The 23997-nt window shown below is 37.8% G+C and overlaps 1 long non-coding RNA gene across 2 annotated transcripts; it reads right to left on the bottom strand.

Annotated features, from left to right (window-relative positions):
• On the bottom strand, positions 1-21879 carry LOC122901699. 2 transcript variants are annotated; one of them, XR_006383656.1, is made up of 3 exons: positions 21816-21879; positions 6141-6367; positions 1-122 (listed from the first exon to the last, which is right to left on the bottom strand). It is a non-coding gene; the product is annotated as an uncharacterized LOC122901699 (long non-coding RNA). The 2 variants fall into 2 exon arrangements; XR_006383655.1 differs by lacking the exon at positions 1-122 and adding an exon at positions 925-942.
• Between the last annotated feature and the right edge of the window lie 2118 nt (positions 21880-23997).

Raw genomic sequence — 23997 nt, 5'->3', positions numbered from 1 at the left:
GGTGACGATCTGACGGGAGCTCGGGTCGTGATCTTGGGGTCCTGGGACTGAGCTCCACGTCGAGCTGCCCACTGAGCAGGGAGTCTGCTTGAAGATTCTCTTGCTGATAACTTTTGAAATGTCTGTATACAAACATACTTATGAATATACAACAGTGACAGGCTTAGAAATCACGGGCCTCATTGGGTATTTTCATATGTATGTAACAGAATATATAATTTTCCAGTAAATCTAAATTTTTTTTCCAATTTATTTATTTTCAGAAAAACAGTATTCATTATTTTTTCACCACACCCAGTGCTCCATGCAAGCTGTGCCCTCTATAATACCCACCACCTGGTACCCCAACCTCCCACACCCCCGCCACTTCAAACCCCTCAGATTGTTTTTCAGAGTCCATAGTCTCTCATGGTTCATCTCCCCTTCCAATTTACCCAAAAGCACATACCCTCCCCAATGTCCTTTATCTGATATGTCGTTTGCAAATATCTTCTCCCATTCTGTCAGTTGTCTTTTGATTTTGTTAACTGTTTCCTTTGCTGTGCAAAAGCTTTTGATCTTGATGAAATCCCAGAAGTTCATTTTTGCCTTTGTTTCCCTTGCCTTTGGCGATGTTCCTAGGAAGATGTTGCTGCAGCTGAGGTCGAAGAGATTGCTGCCTGTGTTCTCCTCAAGGAGTTTGATGGATTCCTTTATCACATTGAGGTCCTTAATCCATTTTGAATCTATTTTTGTGTGTGGTGTAAGGAAATGGTCCAATTTCATTTTTCTGCACGTGGCTGTCCAATTTTCCCAACACCATTTATTGAAGAGGCTGTCTTTTTTCCATTGGACATTCTTTCCTGCTTTGTCGAAGATTAGTTGACCATAGAGTTGAGGGTCTATTTCTGGGCTCTCTATTCTGTTCCATTGGTCTATGTGTCTGTTTTTGTGCCAGTAAATCTAAATTTAATATGAATTTCTTTCATAAGTAATCACCAAACATAATATTAGTAAGGGCATTTTACTATAAACAGCATGGAGATTCCTCAAAATGTTGAAAATAGAACTGCCCTATGACCCAGCAATTGCACTACTGGGAATTTACCCTAAAGATACAAACCTAGTGATCCAAAGGGGCACGTGCACCCGAATGTTTATAGCAGCAATGTCCACAATAGCCAAACTATGGAAAGAACCTAGATGTCCATCAACAGATGAATGGATCAAGAAGATGTGGTATATATACACAATGGAATACTATGCAGCCATCAAAAGAAACGAAATCTTGCCATTTGCGACAACATGGATGGAACTAGAGCGTATCATGCTTAGTGAAATAAGTCAAGCGGAGAAAGACAACTATCATATGATCTCCCTGATATGAGGGAGTGGTGATGCAACATGGGGGCTTAAGTGGGTAGGAGAAGAATCCATGAAACAAGATGGGATAGGGAAGGAGACAAACCATAAGCGACTCTTAATCTCATGAAACAAACTGTGGGTTGCTGGGGGGAGGGGGGTTGGGAGAAGGGGGGAAGGTTATGGACATTGGGGAGGGTATGTGCTTTTGGGTAAATTGGAAGGGGAGATGAACCATGAGAGACTATGGACTCTGAAAAACAATCTGAGGGGTTTGAAGTGGCGGGGGGTGTGGGAGGTTGGGGTACCAGGTGGTGGGTATTATAGAGGGCACAGCTTGCATGGAGCACTGGGTGTGGTGAAAAAATAATGAATACTGTTTTTCTGAAAATAAATAAATTGGAAAAAAAAAAGAAAAAGAGAAAAAAAAAACTATATACTTAATAGAAATATTTTTGCAATAGAAAATTCAAGAGCATGAGTACCATTTTGATATATTTTTCAACATGCCAGCTAAGAGGAACGTTAAGGGAACATTGCATTGTTTAAGCTGCTGAAATCATTTATCCAGTGCTTTTTACAAGTGTTTTTGAACACATGTTAAATACAGGGCACTGGAGTAGATCCTTGAAATAAAACAAAGATTATTTTTTTTAATGATTTCAGAGGGGCGTCTAAGTGGCTCAGTCATGTAAGCATCCTTCATTTAGAAGGATTTAGTTTCATTTAGAAACTAAACTCTTCATTTAGTTTCAGGTCAGACCTCAGGGTCATGAGATTGAGCCCTGAGTGGGACTCTGAGCTGGGCAGAGTCTGCCTGTCCCTCTCCCTCTGCTCCTCCCCCACCCCCCGCCCCGCTCACTCGGCTCTCTCTTGCTCTCAAATAAATAAATAAATAAATAAAATATTTTAAACATAAAAATACAAATAATAAAAATGTTTAGACTTTATAAAGATATTGTTCGTGGTCCGATCATATGAAGAACTGAAGAGAGAACAAGGAGTTTCAAGTTTATTTTGTAACAAACTTTAAATCACAAATTATTTGTGAGCTTTAATCCAATGACTATTTAGAAGCAATATAGAGAAGAGCTGGAAGGGAACAAGACCATCCAGGAAATACTGCATTAGTTTAACAATAAAGCGATGAGGTCCTGTGGCTTTGGAATTAAATGTTAATCATGGGGAGACTACGACCCTTTTTGTATCATTGTATGTTATTGAATAAGAACAAAAATGTTTTAATTTCTCACTGTAGGCTTTTTCCTGGTAAGATTTTTGCACCTGCAATACTTTGACTTAACCTGTATCACAAACTTACTATGTTGTATATTAATTCTGTATTTATGTGCCTCTTTAGCTAAATTGCAATTCCTTTGAGAGCATGATCTCTGTCAAAATAATTTTTATTAACCTTTTATTTTAATTCCAACATATTAACATATAGTGTTCTATTAGTTTCAGGTGTACAATACAATGATTCACTCAGTGCTCAGCATGGCAAGCGTGCCCGTTACTCCCATCACCTCCTTCCCCCACCCCCACCCCCTCTGCTGACCACCAGTTTGTTCTCTGCAGTTAGGAGTCCATTCCTTGATTTGTCTTCTCTCTCTTTTTCCTTCCTCTGCTCGTTTGTTTTATTTCTTAAATTCAACATATGAGTGAAATCACATGGCATGAGCCTTTCTCTGACTGACTTGCTTCGCTTAGCCTCATACTCTGTAGCTCCATCCATGTCATTGCAAATGGCAACATTTCAGTCTTTTCATGGCTGAGTCATATTCCATAGTGCGTATAGATACCTACATACATATCTATACACACCACCTCTTATTATCCATTCATCTATTGATGGACACTTGGGCTAAATAATTGTAAATAATTATAAATAATGCTGCAATAAATGTAGGGGTGCATGTATCCCTTTGAATAAGTGTTTTTGTATTTTTTGAGTCGATACCTAGTAATGTGATTACTGCGTCATAGGATAGTTCTATTTTTGTTAAAATCATTTTTGAATCCCAGTGCTTAACACGTGACTGTAAGAAAGCAGTAACTCACTGTAAAAATGTTATTGAGGCTATTATTTTTTAATTTACTTATAACTTGAGCCAAAATCAAGAGTTGGACACTTAACTGGTCGACTGAACCTTGCAGGCACCCTAAGGCTGTTATTTACTAAATCACACAGCGTTGTCCCTAAGAGAACCCAAAGAAGAAATACAGTTTGCTCTCACTATCATAAATAGTTGTGCTTTTCTGAGAAATTATTTTTATCTTACAAGATATAAAGTTTCTGTGCTTCCTTCTTTCCCAATAGCTGTTGAAAACAAACAAACAAACAAACAAACAAACAAAACAATTTATATGCTCCAATAGCAAGTGCATAGAATGTCAGGGCACTTACTTTGTATAAAATACTCAATTCCTCTTTCTATCTCATATTTGCTTCATTATTTTTACTTTTTTCATCTCTTCTAATAATTTCAAACCAGTCTCTCTTCCTCAATTATTTATATTTATGTAAATAACTCTAAAGCCACTTCAAAATAAACTGGATACAATGATAAAGCAAATAGCAGATATTCAACAAGTATCTTTTCAATAATTAAAAAATGGACTACTATGTTGAATTTAAAATTAAATTGACATTACATGTATACCTTTTTAAATTCTCTTGCTTTACATTAGGTAAATTCTTGGGTATTTTTTAACTTTCTATCATCAATACAAGGTCAATAACAAAAGCTACAGATACAACAAAGATGAAGTGTTAAAACTACTCTGTATAAGTATTCTGGTCTACATTTGTAACATGGTACATGTAATGAAACTTTTTCCAGAAGATAATTTTAATTTAGTAATTCACTAAATAATGAGACTTTAGATTTGTGTTATTAAAGTAAAAGTATAGCTTGTATTTTCCCATGTAAAATAAGCATGATCTAACTGCTTTGTGGTTATGTTTTTAAAGTCACTCCTTTGGGATTTTTCTTACAAATGACCCTTAGTATTCATACTTTCATAATTTTAAGCCACGTGAGGGGGAAACAAAAAAAGCTGTGGGAAACTTTAGGAGTAGAGGGTGGAGTGGGGAAGCTCTGTGTTTCTTCAGGATTCCCAGAAGTTTGCATGGAGTTAGCTAGCACTTGTAATAGCTAAGGCATTAAAAACAATAACAAGTGCTTCTTTTGCAATTCATAAAGTTTAAAGATGAAAAGTAGGCAGCAAAATTCTTCAGACGGATTTAAGTAGAAGTGACTTGTAGCCAAACCCCACATTTTTATTGAATAGTTTCCATGGGTATTTCAAAGAACAAAATGTCTAGGCCATTTAATATCCATATATTTAACCAAATATAAAAAGGATTAATATATTAAGCTACATATTTCTTTTTTTTTTAAAGATTTTATTTATTCATTTGACAGAGAGAGATCACAGTAGGCAGAGAGGCAGGCAGAGAGAGGGGAAGGGAAGCAGGCCCCTGCTGAGCAGAGAGCCCGATGCGGGACTCGATCCCAGGACCCTGAGATCATGACCTGAGCCGAAGGCAGCGGCTTAACCCACTGAGCCACCCAGGCGCCCATATTAAGCTACATATTTCATCTTAGTACGTATCTTGCTTCCCACATGTTATCCTTATGAAACTTTCAAATTGAGGGGAAAATCTGTAGCTTATATTAAGCCTGAAAAAACTATTTCGTGTCATCAGTTTGTCGTCATGTCTGTCCTGTATTCATGAAGCAAAGCATATACAGGACCCTGATTCAATACTAAGTTTGGGGAGTTCCTTCCTTAAATAGCCAGCAGGAACTTGGGTACTTTTATATCAAAGTGGTAAGAAGCAGTCATCAGGGGAAATTATATTCATTCTGTCAAAGAACATAAGATAAGCTTCCATGTGATCTCTGGGAGACCTAAACTCTGAAGAGAAAATTGTACAAATTTTTATTAAGGACATTTTCAAAGGTCCACAGTGTTGCACTTTCAACAGAAGATATCTTGAACTTTATCACATAGCTTTTTAAAGGAAATGATAAAATCAGAAAAGAAAACAGCAAATTGTCATAAGTTACAGACATTCTGGGAAAGGAATCTCAGATTTTCCTCTAAAAGATCTACTTTTGCAACATATTTCATCATCGTGTTATGTCATTATCAATAAACAGAGCTTTGTTTACACTCACTTCAATGTTGAAAACATGATAGCTGACTCAGACATATCAGTCAGTATTAAAAAAGTACATCCAGACCTTTTCAGACTGTTCAAAAATGATCCTTTATTAGACATAAAAATTCTAATATTTTTATGAATTTAGATTTTATCATTTAAATACAATGTATCAGTTCAAAATTAAGAGCTGATAAAATTCTTAGACCAACTAGGGAAAAGAGAAATCATTTCATCCTTAAAACTCAAGGAAATTCTTTTCATACAACTTATCTTGAAAAGTATTTGAAAATATGTAATTTTTAGCAGTGTTCTTACTCCCTCTTGTGACCAGTAAATGAAATGTAAACGCTGCATTAAAGCTTCAACAGAGCTTTTGATAAAATTCTCCCAAACCTGATTAGATTATAAATATTCTTTAGAATTTAGGGGCAGCTGGGTGGCTCAGTCAGCTAAGGTTCTGCCTTCGGCTCAGGTCATGATCCCAAATTCCTGGGATCGAGCCACACATCGGAGCAGGAAGCCTGCTTCTCCCTCTCTCACTCCCCTTGCTTGTGTTCCCTTTCTCTCTGTATCTCTCTCTGTCAAATAAATAAATAAAATATTTTAAAAAGAAGAAGTCACTCACCTGAGGTTATGTTGTTAATACTGGATCCAAGTTTCACACCAGATTTGTCTAGCTCCGAAGTCTGTGTTACTTGCTTTTAACAAATAATGATGTATTTTTGGACCCAAAGTTTTTTTCAGGTGATTTTCAGGCCTTAAATAAGGTTGTTGTCTTCTCCATCTTTGAGTGATCTTCTGGTGAGTTGCGAATCATGCTCAGTGCATCAAATACAGAAAGAGTTCTCGAAACTAAACATATGATTATGAGATCACTAAACTCATTTTCACTGAAGTCCCAGGATTTTCATTATTATTATTTATAGTCCTCTATGGGGTATTTTATTGCATTATGAAATTCTGTGGAGTCCTGGTTGAATTTTATTATACATCATTAAAAGCATTTGAACATCCACTTAAATTTATGTTCCAATGACTTATTGAAATTCTAATCAAAACGCATTACATATTGTATTATGTTATATAAAACCTATGCTAATGATGAAGACGATTGTCATGGACTCTGCATTGTATTTTAGTGGAGAATACATATAAGAAAAAAAGAAACTTTCAAAGCAATGGGAAGGAGGTAGAAGAACAAAGATGAGTGAAACAAAGAAGGGGGGCAATAGTCCCAGACAATTAGAGAACAGCTTCCCGGAGAAGATGATGCCAGACGAAGCCAATGAAAGGGAGGACGCAGTGTCTCACGCAGGGAACAGCACTGAAAAGTAGGCAAATATTTAAGACATGTGAACAACAGATTTCTGTGAGATCTTTAATCTAAAGATTTGCTTTAATATAAAGCAAGAGAGAAAGCTGGAGGACAGATTGTAGAAGACCTTTAAATTCAGGAACTGGGGCTATCCGCAGGGCAACACTGCTGACCCGATAAAGGAGAGACACGGTCTGCACGGCCCTGAGGCAGAATCACTCTACAGGACTGCTGGGACAGAGGCCAGAGTGGAGGGAGGCCTGCTGGAGACCATTTCAGCAATCAAGAAGAGTCAGTGGTTGCTTGATCTGAGCTCATAACTGCAGCAGTACTGAAAAGCAGACCAATTTATACAATACAGAAGTCACAGAATTCTTGATGTATTTGATATAAGGATGGAGAAAAAAAAGGAGGACGGAGAGGAGATATTCAATGGACTGAAAATACCATTTGTGAGCTGCAAAACAATAAAGAAAAAAGTTTATATAAAGGATGGGGAAAATGAGAACATTTGAGATTCAGGAGAAAGGAAGTTAGTCTGAATTCTTAAATTCTCCGTTTGTAGTTTGCGAAAAATGAAGCTTATTTTGAGTAAGTGTTGTAGAGCATGGGAACATGAAATGACTAGCAAAATAAGGCTGGCTGGCCTGGCATCCTGGAGAACCCAGCTGCAGCTGACAAGAAAAACAGTGCTGGTAACATCTTCACCTATAATGCGATTTTCACCACCGGGGCGCAGCTGTCTCCCTGCTGAGGGACAGAGGGGACCCTTGGGTTGGTGCAGTTTGATGCCAAGCTAGGGAATGACACAAAGTAATGGAGTATGAAACAATGTAACAAAGGAAGGGGGAATGTGGATGGGAGACAGCGGAGAGGTCAATGTTTCAAAAACAGGTGTGGTAGAGTAACTGAGTGGAAAAGTTAAAACTGTGGTTCTCAATCTTTGTGGCATATTGGTATCACCTGGGAGTTTTAAGATCTAGTGATTCTTGAATCACACTTCTAGAGATTATAGCAATTCCGATTTAATTAATCCAAGATGGGGCCTAGTCTGGCATCAGGATTTAAGAAAAACTCTCCAGCTGGCTCTGATGTGTAGCCAAAGCTGAGAACTATTGAGTTTTAAGGATTTAAGATTAGGGACAGGTTTTGTTTTGTTTTTACTTTAACATGTGAAAGGGAAAGAAGTAATGAGTGATAAAAAGGTCCAGGATATGGCTGAGGGAATGGCTGCCTGAACAATGTGGAAATCAAGGACCTGGGCAGAGAGCCAGATGGGTCAAGCACATGGACCCTGACATTATTCAAGGAGATGGCCAAACTTGGATCAGTAAAGATTGTGAGTCAATTGCTTCATTTAAGTTATTTTCAGATTTATAAGACAAGTATAAAGCAGCTGTTGATCATTCATATTATAAATTCTATAACATAACTCCTGAAATGAACCTAAAAGTTACCTTATATGTATTTATAAAATATTTTCATTGTTTACATTTTATGCATAATATAACTTAATTCATAACATGAAACCTGTGGTATTAATGAAATAAATTCAGATGACTTCACTGACTTTTCCAGGAGGGGAAAAGACATCTGTATTTACATGAGTATATTATATCAGTTATCTATAAAACATAGTATATAGAAAACAGCTTTCAGTGTAAGCAAATGCCCTTCTATGAATATGAATTTTAACATGAATCAGTATGCCTACCGTTTTTTTCAGTGCTTATATTCACTTAATAAGAAACTATTCTTCCTGAAGTTTACCTACCTCAAGTGACTTGTTAAGGTTAGCAGTGGGAAGGCAGATAATTCTAGCAATTTAACCTGGCTCTAAAATATATCCTAGTTCCTACTAGTTGGTCCAAAGGAAAAAAATGTATATGACACTAGATATTACTTGACAGTGTTACAACAGGAACTTCTTGAGGTTAGGTTAGACTATAACTGCAGTTCTTCACAAAACCATCCCATTCAGCAAGGCGATCGTAATGAGATCTTCTAGGCATTTCAGTAATTCCTTTGATTGTGATTCAAGACTGATTCACATTACACCAATAATTCATGTAGTTGACATAATTTGGAAATTTTATCTTTAAATTTTAATTAATGTACCTTTTAGAAATACAGTAGATATGTGATGTCTGCTTTGTTTTCTAAATTATACATATTTGTTTTCTGACCTAACATGAAAGTTTTTTCCCTTCCTTTCAGAATTTTTTTGGCATTTTGTCAACTCTAATATATTTATATGTTCACTGATAGCCTGCAGACTTGACTGACTAGGGACATATTTCTGACAATTGAAGAATCTAATTTCCCAACCATTTTTTCACTGTATAAATTAGTTGTTAAGAACTAAATCAATACAAATCTTCCTCTGTAATGGTCAAATGCAACTTTTATTCTTATATTCACTATTAGTTGCAATATCATTTAAAGAAGTTCCAAAAACACTTGATTGTAACTGGAGCAAAAGTATTTTGAAAAATATAAATAAAACAATGTTAAATCATGAGGAGTATATCAGCAATATGAAAACCAGAAAGACAAACGCCAGCGCTGGCCCATCTAAGCTGTATTGAGTAGAACTTATTTCTATTGTAGAAATACTTCTAAATTCTCAGATCAAATATGTCACTTATTCTGATTTTATGTGTACCAAGTTTACTTCTGGTTACTTTCTGGAAAAAAACAGTCTGGCTAGAGAACCAGGAGTGTTGGGTTATATTGACTATTATATTTCTTATTGTCAAATAACACACTGGCTTTCTGATTTATATATTTCAGTCTCTTGTGTGTTTAGTCAGTGTGAGTCATCCAACACATCTGATTAATTGTAGGGTATTGACAAGATTGAGTCTTTGAATCTCTTAAGCTGGATCAGAGTGAAATCACCAATGTTGTAATTCTACTTTGTATGACTTTTTGGCGTCTTGAAATTTGACCGGCTGTTTTCTCCAACCTCAACATTTCCAAACCTCCATAATGGAGTTCTTTGTTCATAAAAAGAGATTAGCTACAACACAAATAATAGACTCTCATTCTGTCAGTCAGGGTTTCTCAATGTGATCAATATATGAACATTATAACTGAACATTTACATCAAGTCTTCTTCCTTCCATGATTCATTTACACAAAATCAAAAGAAATTACCATAATTACAGATTGATTTCTTTATTGTAGCGATACGTTTACAATAAACAAATCCTGTGCTTTCTAAAAATGAAAGCATTTCAATCATGATGAAGAAAAGGGGAGAAAATATACTTTATTTAAATCGAAATTTTTAAGATATTTTAATGGTGCCAGCACATATTTCCAGGAACGGATGAAGTCTGCACTGCCCAGCAGCCTTCCTCCCATGGCTGGAAGGCAGAGGGACAGGGAAATCAATGCAAGGACCAAGAGGAGAATGAGAATCCAAACGTACCTCACTAATAGCAGAGAAAGTATGGGATCGCTCAGTGCTGTGTTCTGCTGGGAAAATCAGGAATGAGACGGATGAGAAGGCACAGACAATCTACCTTTCCTTACCACTATCTTTATCTTCCAGCTCCTCCACTCACACAAATAAACCTGAATATAAATTTGGGATCTTAACCACTTTCTGGATAGCTGTATGGATAAAGAAGGTTGAGAAAAGGAGGAATTTCCCCTGGATGCAATCACTACATGATTTTCCGAAGTGGAAAACAAGAGAGAACAGAGTCTAGGCAAGTGTCTTTTAAGGTACAAAGACCCAATCGATCATGGCCAAATAAAGTGTGAAAGTGAAGCTTGGTGGAAGGGCTGTGTGGCAAGGGCTGACGCAGAGCTAAAAATTCCCCAAGGTTACAGCATGAAGGGAAGAACTACAGACTTTGGAAACACATAAACCTGAGCTAATTATCAGCTCATCCCTAATTAGATTTATGGCTTCCATATGATCTCCAGTTTCTAATTTGTGAAATGTGGATAGTAATTTTTATAGGGATATTAGGAAGATTAAACTAATGACTAAAAATAGTTACTGGCACAGAGTAGGTACTCAATAAATGATGGCTATCATTACGAAGCATTATAGAAAATTTGTTTGTAGACTACACACACTTTCTTTGAAAGAGAGATTATCTGGGGCGCCTGGGTGGCATAGTCAGCTGAGCCTCTGCCTTCAGTTTGGGTCATGGCCCCAGGGTCCTGGGATGCAGCCTTGCCTCGGGCTCCCTGCTCAGCTGGTAGTTGCCTCTGCCTGTGCCTCTGCATCTCCATCTGCCTCTCCCCTTCTATCTGCCTCTCCCCGGGCTCAGGTGCTCTATCCGAACAGCACACTCTTGAGCATAGTCTCTCAAAGAAACTTTTATTTTTAAGATTTTATCTAAAAGATAAAGAGGCATGTCCCTGTAATTTGTTTTGTTTTCATGTGGTAATCATTTATTTAGCATTTTCATCTATAACAAAAACAACTTTAAAATATTTCACTGGAGAATAATTTTATTTCTCGGGTGTCTGGGTGGATCAGTCAGTTAAGCAGCTGCCTTTGGCTCAGGTCTTGATCTCAGTCAGGGTCCTGGGGTTGAACCCCATATCAGGCTCCCTGCTCAGCGGGGAGCCCGCTTCTCCTTCTGCCTCTGCCTGGCACTCCACTTGCTTCTACGCTCTCTCTCTTTGTCAAATAAATAAATAAAACTTAAAAAAAAAGAATAATTTTATTTCTATGACCTAGTATCAAAATTATCTAAACTAATAAGAACCTCATTTCTAGTTATCTAAGGACTGAATTGTTTGCTCACATACATCCGTTTCTATCAATACAGAGAGTTTCTAAGAACATTTGTTTCGAATCAACCTAGACATACTAAATATATGTTCAATGTACGTTCGTTTAGGTAAATATTCTTAGTCACTAGATCATTTATTTCCTTGTTAGGGAAATATATATCTAGCTTTTTTTCATTTTCTTGAAAATTAACTTTATTCAATATCTTTGTCCCCTGGGATTTGGAGTCATGCCAAAGGTTCCACAGCATCGGGTTATTTCATCATGGAATTGTGAAATGAAAAATCATTCTGCCAGAGGTCCTTGGTAGACAGTAACTGTTGAAATTCAAAATGCTCTTACTAATGTATGTCCTTAGCAGCTTATTTTTAATACCACACTACCAAAGTTTACTATGTAATTAAACTTGAGTAAACATTAATTCACATTAGATTTTACCTTTCATTCTTCTTTTCTTCAAATTTATTATATTGGAATATAATTGACATATAACATTGTGTGAGTGAAAGGTGTATAACATACTAACTTGGTACATTTGTGTATTACAGTAGGGTTACCACCATAACCTTAGCTAACACCGCTATCGCATCACATCACATGCATATCATTTCTTTTTGTGGTGAGAATAATTAAGATCGAGTCTCTCAACAACTTAAAATTTATAATATTGTTTTCTATAATCACTGTGTCTTTCATTAGGTCTCTAGGACTTATTTACCTACCAGTTGAAAGGTTTTACCCTTAAACAACATTTACCAATTTCCCCACTCCCCGCCCTGGTAATCACTATTCCACTGAGTTTGGCTTTTAAAAATTCCATGTTTAGGGGCACCTGGGTGGTTCAGTGGGCTGAGCCTCTGCCTTCAGCTCAGGTCATGATCCCTGGACCCTGGGATCGAGCCCCACATCGGGCTTTCTGCTCAGCGGGGAGCCTGCTTCCTCCTCTCTCTCTCTGCCTGCCTCTCTGCCTGCTTGTGATCTCTGTCTAATAAATAAATAAATAAAAATAACATCTTTTAAAAATTCCATGTTTAAATAACATCGTAAAATGTGTGTCTTTCTCTGTCTGACTTACTTCACTTAGCACAACGTCCTGAAGACCCAACCATGTTGTCACAAATTCTTCTTTCTTGTGATTGAATAATATTCCACGGGGGATACACACTGCATCGTTATCCTTCTGTCTATTGACAGACATAGGTTGCTTCCATATCTTGGCCTTTCTAAAACAAAATGCTGCAATGAATGTGGAAGTATGTATATCTCTCAAATATTCTATTTCCTTTGGATATATACCCAAAACTAGCATTGCTGGATAATATAGTGGTTCTAATTTCAATTTTTTTGAGGAACCTCCACAGTGTTTCCCAGTGTTTCATGTACCAGTTCAGATGTACATGAATAGTTTACAAGTGTTCTTTTTTCCATGTCCTCACCAACATTTGTTAACTCTTAACTTCTCCATAGTAGCCATTCTAAAAGGTGTGAAGTAATATCTCACTGTGATTTTTTTAAATTTATTTTTAATTTATTTTCAGCATAACAGTATTCATTATTTTTTCACCACACCCAGTGCTCCATGCAAGCTGTGCCCTCTATAATACCCACCACCTGGTACCCCCAACCTCCCACCCCCCCGCCCCTTCAAACCCCTCAGATTGTTTTTCAGAGTCCATAGTCTCTCATGGTTCACCTCCCCTTCCAATTTACCCAAATTCCCTACTCCTCTCTAACGCCCCTTGTCCTCCATGCTATTTGTTATGTTCCATAAATAAGTGAAACCATATGATAATTGTGATTTTGGTTTGAATTTCCCTAACAATTGGAATGTTGAATATCTTTTCACATAGCTCTTGACCATTTGGGTAAGTTCTATGAGTTCTTCATATTTTTTAAAAGATTTTATTTATTTATTTGACAGAGAGAGAGAGGGCACAAGCAGAGGGAGCAGCAGGCAGAGGGAGAGGGAGAAGCAGGCTCCCAGCTGAGCAAGGAGCCTGATGCAGGACTCGATCCCAGGACCCTGGGATCATGACCTGAGTTGAAAGCAACGGCTTAACTGAGTGAGCCACCCAGGGGTTCTGTTCTTCATATATTTTAGATATTAACCCCTTCTCCAAGATACAGTTTACAAATATTTTCTCCCATTCCATAAGCTGTATTTTTACCTTGATGATGAATCTTTTTCTCTGTTTTTTTTTTTTTTTAGTTTAATGTAATCTCATTTGGAGATCTTTGCTCTTGTTACTAATGTTTTTGGTGTGATATGTATAAACTCATTGTCCAGGCCAACATCAAGGAGCTTCTTCCATATGTTTTCTTCTAAGAGTTATTGCTATTATAGAGACTTTTTAGTGATTGGTGCAAAACAGGATCCATTTCATTCTTCCTCACGTGGCTGTCCGGTTTTCCCAATGCCATTTGTAGAACAGACTTTCTTTTCCCCAGTGAGTTTTCTTGGCTCCCTTATTAAATATTAGTGGTGGTTTATTTCTGGGTTTTCTATTTTCCATTAGTCTATGTCTTTATTTTTATACCAATACCATACCGCTTTAATTACTGGGGCTTTATAGTATAATTTAAAATCAAGAAGTGTGATGCCTCCAACTTTGTTATTCTTACTCATGATTTCCTTGGCTATTCAGAGTATTTTGGGGTTTTGCTCTATTTCTGTGAAAAAATGCCATTGAAATTTTGGTAAAGATTGTCTTGAATCTGTAGATGGCTTTGCATATTATGAACATTTTTGTAGTATTAATTCTTCCAATCCATAAACATGGAATATATTTCAATTTATTTGTATCTTCTTCAGTTTCTTTCATCAGGTCTTATAGTTTTCATTGTACAAATCTTTCACTTCCTTGGTTAAATTTATTCCTAATGATGTCTCTCTTTAAATGAGATATAATTGACATATGAAATTGCATCAGGTTTAGATGTCTGACTTAATGATTTAATATATGTATATATTGCAGAATGATTACTACCGTAAGTTACCCTCCATCCCCATGCTGTAATTTTTTTTCTTGTGATGAGAACATTAAGATTTACTTTGCTATCAAGTTTCAAATATATAATACAGGATTGTTGACTACAGTTACTATGTTGTACATGACATCCCAGGACTTACTAACTTTATTACTGGACGGCTGCAGCTTCTGTTCATCTTCACCCATTCTGCCCATCCCATGCCCTGCTTCTAGAAACCACCAATCTGTTCTCTGTATCTATGGCTCTATATTTTTTTAAAGATTCTAGTTATTTATTTATTTATTTGACAGACAGATCACAAGTAGGCAGAGAGGCAGGAAGAGAGAGAGAGGGAAGCAGGCTCCCCGCTGAGCAGAGACTCTGATGCGGGGCTCGATCCCAGGACCCTGAGATCATGACCTGAGCCGAAGGCAGAGGCTTAACCCACTGACCCATCCAGGCGCCCCTATGGCTCTATTTTTAATTATTTTTCCTTTCAAAAATTTTTTATTGAGGTATAGTTGACACACAATGTTACATTAGTTTGGGGTGTACAATACGGGTACTTCAACAATTCTGTGTTTTACGCTTATGATCATCACAGGTGTAGCAGCTGTCACCAAACAACCTGTTCCTGTACTACCGACTGTATTTCCTGTGCTACACCTTTATCCCCAGGATAAACTCATTCCATGAGTAGAAGCTTGTATCTCCTATTCCCCTTCATGAATTTCCCATCTTCCCAGCCCCCTCCCTTTGGCAACTATCTGTTTGTTCTCTGTATTTATGAGTCTGTTTCTGCTTTTTGTTTGTTCATTTGTTTTGTTTTTCTAGATTCCACATATAATTGAAATGATATGGTACTTTTCTTTCTCAGACTTACTTCACTTAGCACAATTCCCTCTAAGTTCATCCATGTTGTTGCAAATGGCAAGAGCTCGTTCTCTTTATGGCCAAGTAATATTCCATTCTCTATTCTTTTTACCCATTCATCTATTGATAAATACATGGTTTGCTTCCATATCTTGGCTATTGTGAATAGTGCTGCAGTAAACATAGAGATGATATAAATTTTCAAATTAGTGTTGTCATTTTCTTTGGGTAAATTTCCAGGGATGGAATTACTGAATCATATGGTATTTCTATTAAAAAAAATTTTTTTTCATTTCTTTTGATGGCTGCATAGTATTCCATTGGAACTAGAGCGTATCATGCTTAGTCAAATAAGTCAAGTGGAGAAAAACAACTATCATATGATCTCCCTGATATGAGGAAGTGGAGTTGCAACATGGGGGCTTAAGTGGGTAGGAAAATAAGAAATGAAACAAGATGGGATTGGGAGGGAGACAAACCATGAGAGACTCTTAATCTCACAAAAAAAAACTGAGGGTTGCTGGGGGAGGGGGTTGGGAGAAGGGGGGTGGGGTTATGGACATTGGGGAGGGTATGTGTTTTGGTGAGTGCTGTGAAGTGTGTAAATAAAAATATATTATATGTTTATTAAAAAAATATTCTGAAAAAAAATTTTTTTTTTGAGAAACCTGCATACTCTTTTCCACAATAGCTGTACCAAATTGCGTTTGCTACCAACAGTGAAGGAGAGTTCCTTTTTCTCCACGTCCTCTCCAACATGTGTTAGTTATCTTTTTGACTCTAGCCATTCTGACAGGTATAAGGTGAGATATCTTTGTGGTTCTGATTTGCGTTTCTCTGATGATTATTAATGTTAAGCAGTTTTTTGTTTTGTTTTGTTTTGTTTAGTTTCAGGGATAGAATTCAGTGATTCATCAGTTGTATACAACGCCCAGTGCTCATTCCATCCAGTGCCTCCTGAATGCCCCTCCCCCAGATACCCCATCCCCCCACTCCCCTCCAAGAACCCCCAGTTTGTTTCTCATAGTTTAGAATTTCATGATTTGCCTCCCTCTCTGTTTTGATTTTATTTTATTTTTCCTTCCCTTCTCCTATACTCATCTGTTTTGTTTCTTAAATTCCACATACAAGTGAAGTCATTCAGTATGTGTCTTCCGCTGACTGACTTATTTTGCTTCACATAATATCCTCTAGTTCCATCCACTTTTTGATAGACTTGTTGGCCATTTGCATGTCTTTGGGAAAATGTTGATTCAGACTGTCCACCTGTTTTTTAATTGGATTTTTTCCCTATTGCATTATATAAAGATTTAGCATTTTTTGGATATTAACTCTTTATCTGGTTAAGATTTGCAAATATTTTCTCTCCTTCAGTAGGTTGCCTGTTCCTTTTGCTGATGGTTTCCTTTGCTGTGCAGAAGCTTTTCAGTTTGACACACTCCTACTTGTCGATTTTGTTTTTGTGTTAAATCCAACTACTGAACTGTAAAGGAGTTCCCTCTAGTTTTTCTTCTAGGAGTTTCATGGTTTCGGGTCTCTTGTGTAAGTCTTTACTCCATTAAGTGTATTTGTGTGCATGATGTAAGAGAGTGGTTCAGTTTCACTATTTTACATGTACTGGGCCAGTTTTCCCCATGTCATTACTAAGGAAACTCCTTCTCCCGTTACATATTCTTGGCTCCTTTGTCCATCAATTGACCATATATGTGTGAATTTAGTTCTGGGCTTTCTATTCTGTTCCAATAATTTGTTCTTATACCAGTACAATACTATTTTGAATACCAGAGCTTTGAAATACAGTGTGAAATCAGGATATGTGATGCCTCTGGCTTTTTTTTCTGCCTGAAGATTGCTTTAGCTATTCAGGGTTTGTTGTTCCATACAAATTCCAGGATTTTTTATTCTGTATTTGTAGAAAATGCCATTGAAATTTTGATAGGGATGGCATTGAATCTGTAGATTGCTTTGGGTAGTAGATATTTAATAATATTCTTTCAATCCGTGAACACAGGATATCTTTCCATTTATTTGTGTCATCTTCACTTTTTTTCATCAATGTGTTATGGTTCTCAGTATACAGGTCTTTACCTCCTTGGTTAATTTATTCCAATCTAGTCTATTCTTTTTACTGTGAATGGACTTTATTCTTAATTTCTCTTTCTGATTAGATCATTTTTCTGTACAAAAATGCAAAATATTTTTGTGTATTGATTTTGTGTCCTGCAACTTAACTAAATTTATTAGTTCAAATTTTTTGGTGGAATCTTCAGGGTTTTCTAATGTAACATCATGTCATTTGTAAAAGTGAAGTTTTATTTCTTCCAATTTGATGTTTTTTTTTTTAACCTAATTGCTATAGCTAAGACTTCCAATACAATTTTGAATGAAAAAGTGGTGGATAAAAGACCTCAACGTGAGACAGGAATCCATCAGAATCCTAGAGGAGAGCATAGGCAGTAATCTCTTTGATATCAGCCACAGCAACTTCTTTCAAGATATGTCTCCAAAGGCAAAGGAAACAAAAGCAAAAATAAACTTCTGGGACTTCATCAAAATCAAAAGCTTCTGCACAGCAAAGGAAACAGTCAACAAAAGAAAGAGGCAACCCACGGAATGGGAGAAGATATTTGCAAATGACAGTACAGACAAAAGGTTGATATCCAGGATCTATAATGAACTCCTCAAACTCAACCCACATGAAACAGGCAAACACATCAAAAAATGGGCAGAAGATATGGACAGACACTTCTCCAATCAAGACATACAAATGGCTATCAGACACATGAAAAAATGTTCATCATCATTAGCCCTCAGGGAGATTCAAATTAAAACCACATTGAGATACCACCTTACACCAGTTAGAATGGCCAAAATTAGCAAGACAGGAAACAACATGTGTTGGAGAGGATGTGGAGAAAGGGGAACCCTCTTACGCTGTTGATGGGAATGCAAGTTGGTGCAGCCTCTTTGGAGAACAGTGTGGAGATTCCTCAAAAAATTAAAAATAGAGCTTCCCTATGACCCTGCAATTGCACTCCTGGGTATTTACCCCAAAGATACAGATGTCGTGAAAAGAAGGGCCATCTGTACCCCAATGTTTATAGCAGCAATGGCCACAGTCGCCAAACTATGGAAAGAACCAAGATGCCCTTCAACGGATGAATGGATAAGGAAGATGTGGTCCATATACACTATGGAGTATTATGCCTCCATCAGAAAGGATGAATACCCAACTTTTGTAGCAACATGGACGGGACTGGAAGAGATTATGCTGAGTGAAATAAGTCAAGCAGAGAGAGTCAATTATCATATGGTTTCACTTATTTGTGGAGCATAACAAATAGCATGGGGGACAAGGGGGCGTTAGAGAGGAGTAGGGAATTTGGGTAAATTGGAAGGGGAGGTGAACCATGAGAGACTATGGACTCTGAAAAACAATCTGAGGGGTTTGAAGTGGCAGGGGGGGGTGGGAGGTTGGGGTACCAGGTGGTGGGTATTATAGAGGGCACAGTTTGCATGGAGCACTGGGTGTGGTGAAAAAAAATAATGAATAATGTTTTTCTGAAAATAAATAAATTTTTAAAAAAAGTGGTGAGAGAGGAATATCCTTGTCTTATCCTTGATCTTGGGGAAAATGCTTTTATCTTGTCACCATTTAGTACAATGTCAGCTGTGGGAGTTGTCACATATGGCCCTCATTATAATGAGGTATGTTTCTCCTCTTTCCACTTTTTTGAGAGTTTTATCATAATAGATATTGAATTTTATCAAATGATATTTCTGTCTCTATTGAGATGATTATACCCTTCATTTTATTTATCTGGTATATCACATTGACTGATTTGATGATATTGAAGCATCTTTGGAATTTATCCTGGTTAACCAAGGTATATGATTCTGTGATGAGAAAAGAGTTATTCTGAGTTACTGCCGAGGCATATTACATTCTGATCTACTTACACCCAGAGTCTGAACATTTGGATAAAGACCTATGCTTAGGATTCCGGTCACAAGCTTCTATTTCACTGTACCCAGGGCACTTAAAAAAAAAAAAAAAAGATTTATTTTTTTGAGAAAGAGGGGAGCCTGGGGAGTAGAGGTAGAGAGAGAGGGAGAGAGAAACTTTAGCAGAAGAGAGAGAATCTCAAGCAGACTCCATGCTCAGCATGGAGCCTGACCCAGAGCTCGATCTGATAACCTTAAGATCATGACCTGAGCTAAAATCAAGTCACATGCTTAACTGACTGAGCCCCCAGGTACCCTTCTGTGGTATCATTTAGAAGGCTTCCTCTTTGATTTCTGATTCTCTTTCAGTTCAGTTCAGTCCTCTCCTTTCCTGGATGATTCTGGTTAAACCTTTGTCTACTTCTTGGTCTTTTCAAGCACTAGCTCTTATGTTCATTGATATTTTCTTTTTTTTTTAAGATTTTATTTATTTATTTGAGAGAGAGATCAGCAGATGGAGAGCAGCAGAGGGAGTGGGAGAAGCAGAGTCCTCACTGAGCAGGGAGCCAGATATGGAACCTGATCTCAGGACCCCTGGCCCATGACCTGAGCTGAAGGCGGTCATTTAACTGTCTATTGCTTTTGCATTTGAAGTATCAAACACCCCCTTAAATCTTTACTAATCGCCTTCAAATTAGATACACTGTCCATTGACGCTGTTCTGTCTGGGTATTTCTCTTTTCGGTTTTCCAGGTTGCACTATTGCTTATGTTAGTGGTTTCTCCATTACCCACAGATCTTATTCTTTTTTCTAACTGCACTCCATTTACTGGACTTGATTCTGTCACTGCACTCAGGCAAACACAGGAAGCCAGCCATAGAGCATAGCATTTTTCCTTCTTTCTTTACTACTGTCTTTTCTTTTCTTTCAGTAAGAATAACTTTCTTACCTACTTTATAGCTACTTTTAGCATATGAAGAACTTGGCCAATTTATGAAAAACCTTAATTAAAAAGCTTTTTGCTAATATCTACCCATTTTTATTCACTTCCAACTCTAATATCAATCTTTTTTACAGAGAGTATTTATATACCTCAAATGGCTGTGAGAACGAGGTGAGGACCTCCAAAATACTATGAGCTCTTTGAAGCATCTTCGTGTCTGGCATTATTAAGTGATAAATAGATATTTGTTTAAAAATGCTATTAAAAACTAAATGAACAAATGAAAGTAAATGTACTTGGTAAATGTTATTATCCAAATATACACAAATACTCATTAATTATTTAAAAGTCAAAAAGTAATCAATTTGAGTGACTCTCCCTCCCTTATCTGTTTCCCTTTTGGTTTGACTTGAATAAGTAAGTTCATAGAAAATGAAAAGTTATCTTAAAATTTCACTTACAAGTGAAAAGACCTATCACTTAAGAAATAAATCTTTTAAGTACCACTCTGAAAACACAATTGTGCTTTTCCATTTATCAGTGACAAGAATATTTAAACAGAACATGAATTGCTAGAAAAATACCTAGCCCTTGCCTGTGAGTTAATCCCCCTGCCTGTGCACAGCACCGGGACCCTCAACACCCGCTCTGGGGGTGATCAGCTCCGTCCTCCGGCCTCTCTGCTTGATTGCTGCTGGGCCACACAGCTTCCACTTGTTTTCACCAGCCCTTCTGGTCTGAAGGGGCCCCCGGAGCCACAGTGGGTGAGGCTCTCTCAGCTTCCTTGCTTGGGCAGGAAGGGGAGGGGTGACTATAGGCTACTCTCAACTTCCCAAATAATCTCTCTAATTGGGGAAGCCTGGGAGCTGCCCTCAACCTTTGCTCTGAAGTAATCCCCTGCCTATGCCTAGCAGGGTAACTCTTCCTGCCTAGGACTACCCTCACTTTGGGCGCACTCAGCTTTTTCCACCCATCTCTCAGCTCAGATGTGCTGAGATAAACATCTTGCCAGTGTTCCCACCAGCCCCTCTGGCCAGACGGGGTCTACAGGCCTCTCTGCAGCAGGTGCTTGTGAGGCAGCTCTTTGCCTGGGTACAGGCAAATCAAGCTGCAGAGTCAACAGGATGTTTCATGTGAGAACCCAGGGAAGCGGATCTAAATCCCCTGATCAGTGTGTCCCCCAGGCTGGTTCTGCTGACGAGCAAAACCGTGGTTTGGAATCAGTCCTTGGGCAACGTAGGTATGAACTTGGTCCGCCAAGATGCATGCGCTGGTTGCAAACCCCTCGCCCTTCTCCATCATAGCCAGAGTCCCGCAATCCCTCTGGTTTATCAGAGTAGGGACTCCCCTAAAGCGACCCCAATGCTGAGGGATGCTGGTAATCCCCACTGGGTTCTCTCTTCCACTGTAGGAATGGAGGCTCAGGGAAGACCTCTCTGGGGGTGCTATGCTGCCGGGCGGGGGCGTGTGGTCAATGTGTGTGTCTCTTACCTTCGAATGCAATCTGTCTTGGTGTCTGTGTGCAGTGGGTGCTTCAGCCTCTCCTTCATTTTCTAGGATTCTCTCAGTGGTGTTGTGTTCTTGAGTACTTATTAGTCGTTCTTGTGAGAGGAAGCAAAGTCAGGAATGACCTATGTCACCAACTTGGTGAAATCACACTCCTAAAGCTTGACTCATAGTGATAAAATTAGAATTCTATGAGATTAAATCATATGCACCACAATAGATTCATAAATGTCATTGATGTTCCTGTTAAGTTTTTGATTATTCTTATTGCTATAGCCCACCCTTCCTGGCGAAAGACATTAGAAACTAAATAACATCATTGCATGTGAAAATTTTCATCTAATTATCAAGTCTCTTCCTTTACTGGGAGGCAGAGGAGGAGAAGGAAGGAGAGGAAAAGAAGATGGCTAGTAGACTCAAGGATAATGAAATCACTCTAATGTCTTTGGATCCAGAAGGGCACAGAATAACATTCTTGGGGACCATGATAGCTACTCTCTAACAAACTGTGCTTTGAACTTGCAAGGTTAACCTTGTCCTAAGAACCAGGTCCTTTAAGTATGACTAAACAACTACTCCATAATTCAAAGAAAGTAGGGCAAGGATTATTAGAAGTACTTCAAAATGTGTTTTTTAGGGGTACTTGGGTGGCTCAGTGGTTTAAGCCTCTGCCTTCGGCTCGGGTCATGATCTCAGTCAGGGTCCTGGGATCGAGCCCCACATCAGGCCCTCTGCTCAGTGGGGAGCCTGCTTCCCTCTCACTCTCTGCCTGCCTCTCTGCCTACTTGTGATCTCTCTGTCTCTGTCAAATAAAGAAATAAAATCTTTAAAAAAATGTGTTTTTTTACCAGGGAAAATATGGGGATTTTTTTTTACAAATACAATAATCAGCATTCTAATAAAGTGTAAAACTGAATTTAAGAATTAAAATTGCAGAAATGGTGACTTATTTGACAATTAAATGGGAGATTCTTCTCTGATTGAAAACTATTGATATAACATTTCTCATTAGATTTCTAAAAACAAATGAAACATTTGCAAACTTGCTAATAGATACAAACTACACATGCATAAAACCAAGAGAAGGTTTTAACATTTGGGTTGATCAGGTTACCAACTACTAACCTCAAGGAATTACTGCCGAAGTTTCTCCGGGTGGGGGCGGGGAAGAAATAGTGCACCACTGACTGTGCACCTCAGACCTCAGAGCCCTGAGTACAAGCACTCCACCCACACACAGCTGCATGGCCCAGTTTAAGCATGTGATCTTCACAGGGAAAAGCTGGAAAAAAACAGAGTCCGAGATTGCACAATTCAGGAGATTTTTGCCAAAGTGCTGCCTAGTTTGCCTGAGACACCCTGGATCTGCTCTTAGACATGTTGAAAGGGCTTTCCTTGGTCTCCGCAAAGCCAGAAGTAGGGCCTCTGTAGCAGCCAACTGATTCTCCTGGGTCAGTTAAACCCAAGTTCAACAGTCTTGTAACATCTGGGCCGCAGCAGGGAAAGACTCTTCTCTGTTGTTGTGTCCAGCATCAGCCGAGCACAAAACTAACTAATGTTGTCTGTCTTTTGATATTTCCATGTGAGATTTTCCTAACTAAAAATAAGGTAGAGTTTGTTTTTTAATCAAGCTGTGTTAATCGGCGTATTACAGTTTTTAAAGAACAGCCCCTTGTGGAGAAACATGAAAGATACTTATTCACTGATAAACTACTTGAAATCATGGCCATAAATAAGAAAAGTGGAATTTTTCAATGGTGAAGTCCTAATAAAGTCAAAAGAAAGTTAAAGATGTAATTATTTGAAAAATCATTATTCTCATGAAGGTAAAAATAACCCATTATTCTATGATATACACTCTAAGGCAAAAGATATTCGACTGCTTCAGTGTATTTGATTTCTGAAAAATCTGGTTGTCAAGTTCATCCCCTTAAATAAAAAGAATAGGGAGGGGAAAACAAAAAGAAACAAAAAAATTAGGGAAAAATAAAGGTATAAAGCAATAATAAATTTTCCATTCTTTAGTATCAAGGCCATACAGTAACATTTTTGAGGATGATAAGAAACACCCCCTGATAAAGTGTGGTGTGTATTCGGACGTTTGTATTTGGTTCTTCATAAGCAATAGCCAGAGAAGACAATCAATGTGTGATTACTAGTATATTCC

This window comes from Neovison vison, chromosome 3 (assembly GCF_020171115.1).
Source record: "Neovison vison isolate M4711 chromosome 3, ASM_NN_V1, whole genome shotgun sequence".
NCBI classification, from domain to species: domain Eukaryota; kingdom Metazoa; phylum Chordata; class Mammalia; order Carnivora; family Mustelidae; genus Neogale; species Neogale vison.
Note: the sequence above shows the minus strand (reverse complement) of the source record. Positions and strands in the feature narration are given on the sequence as shown.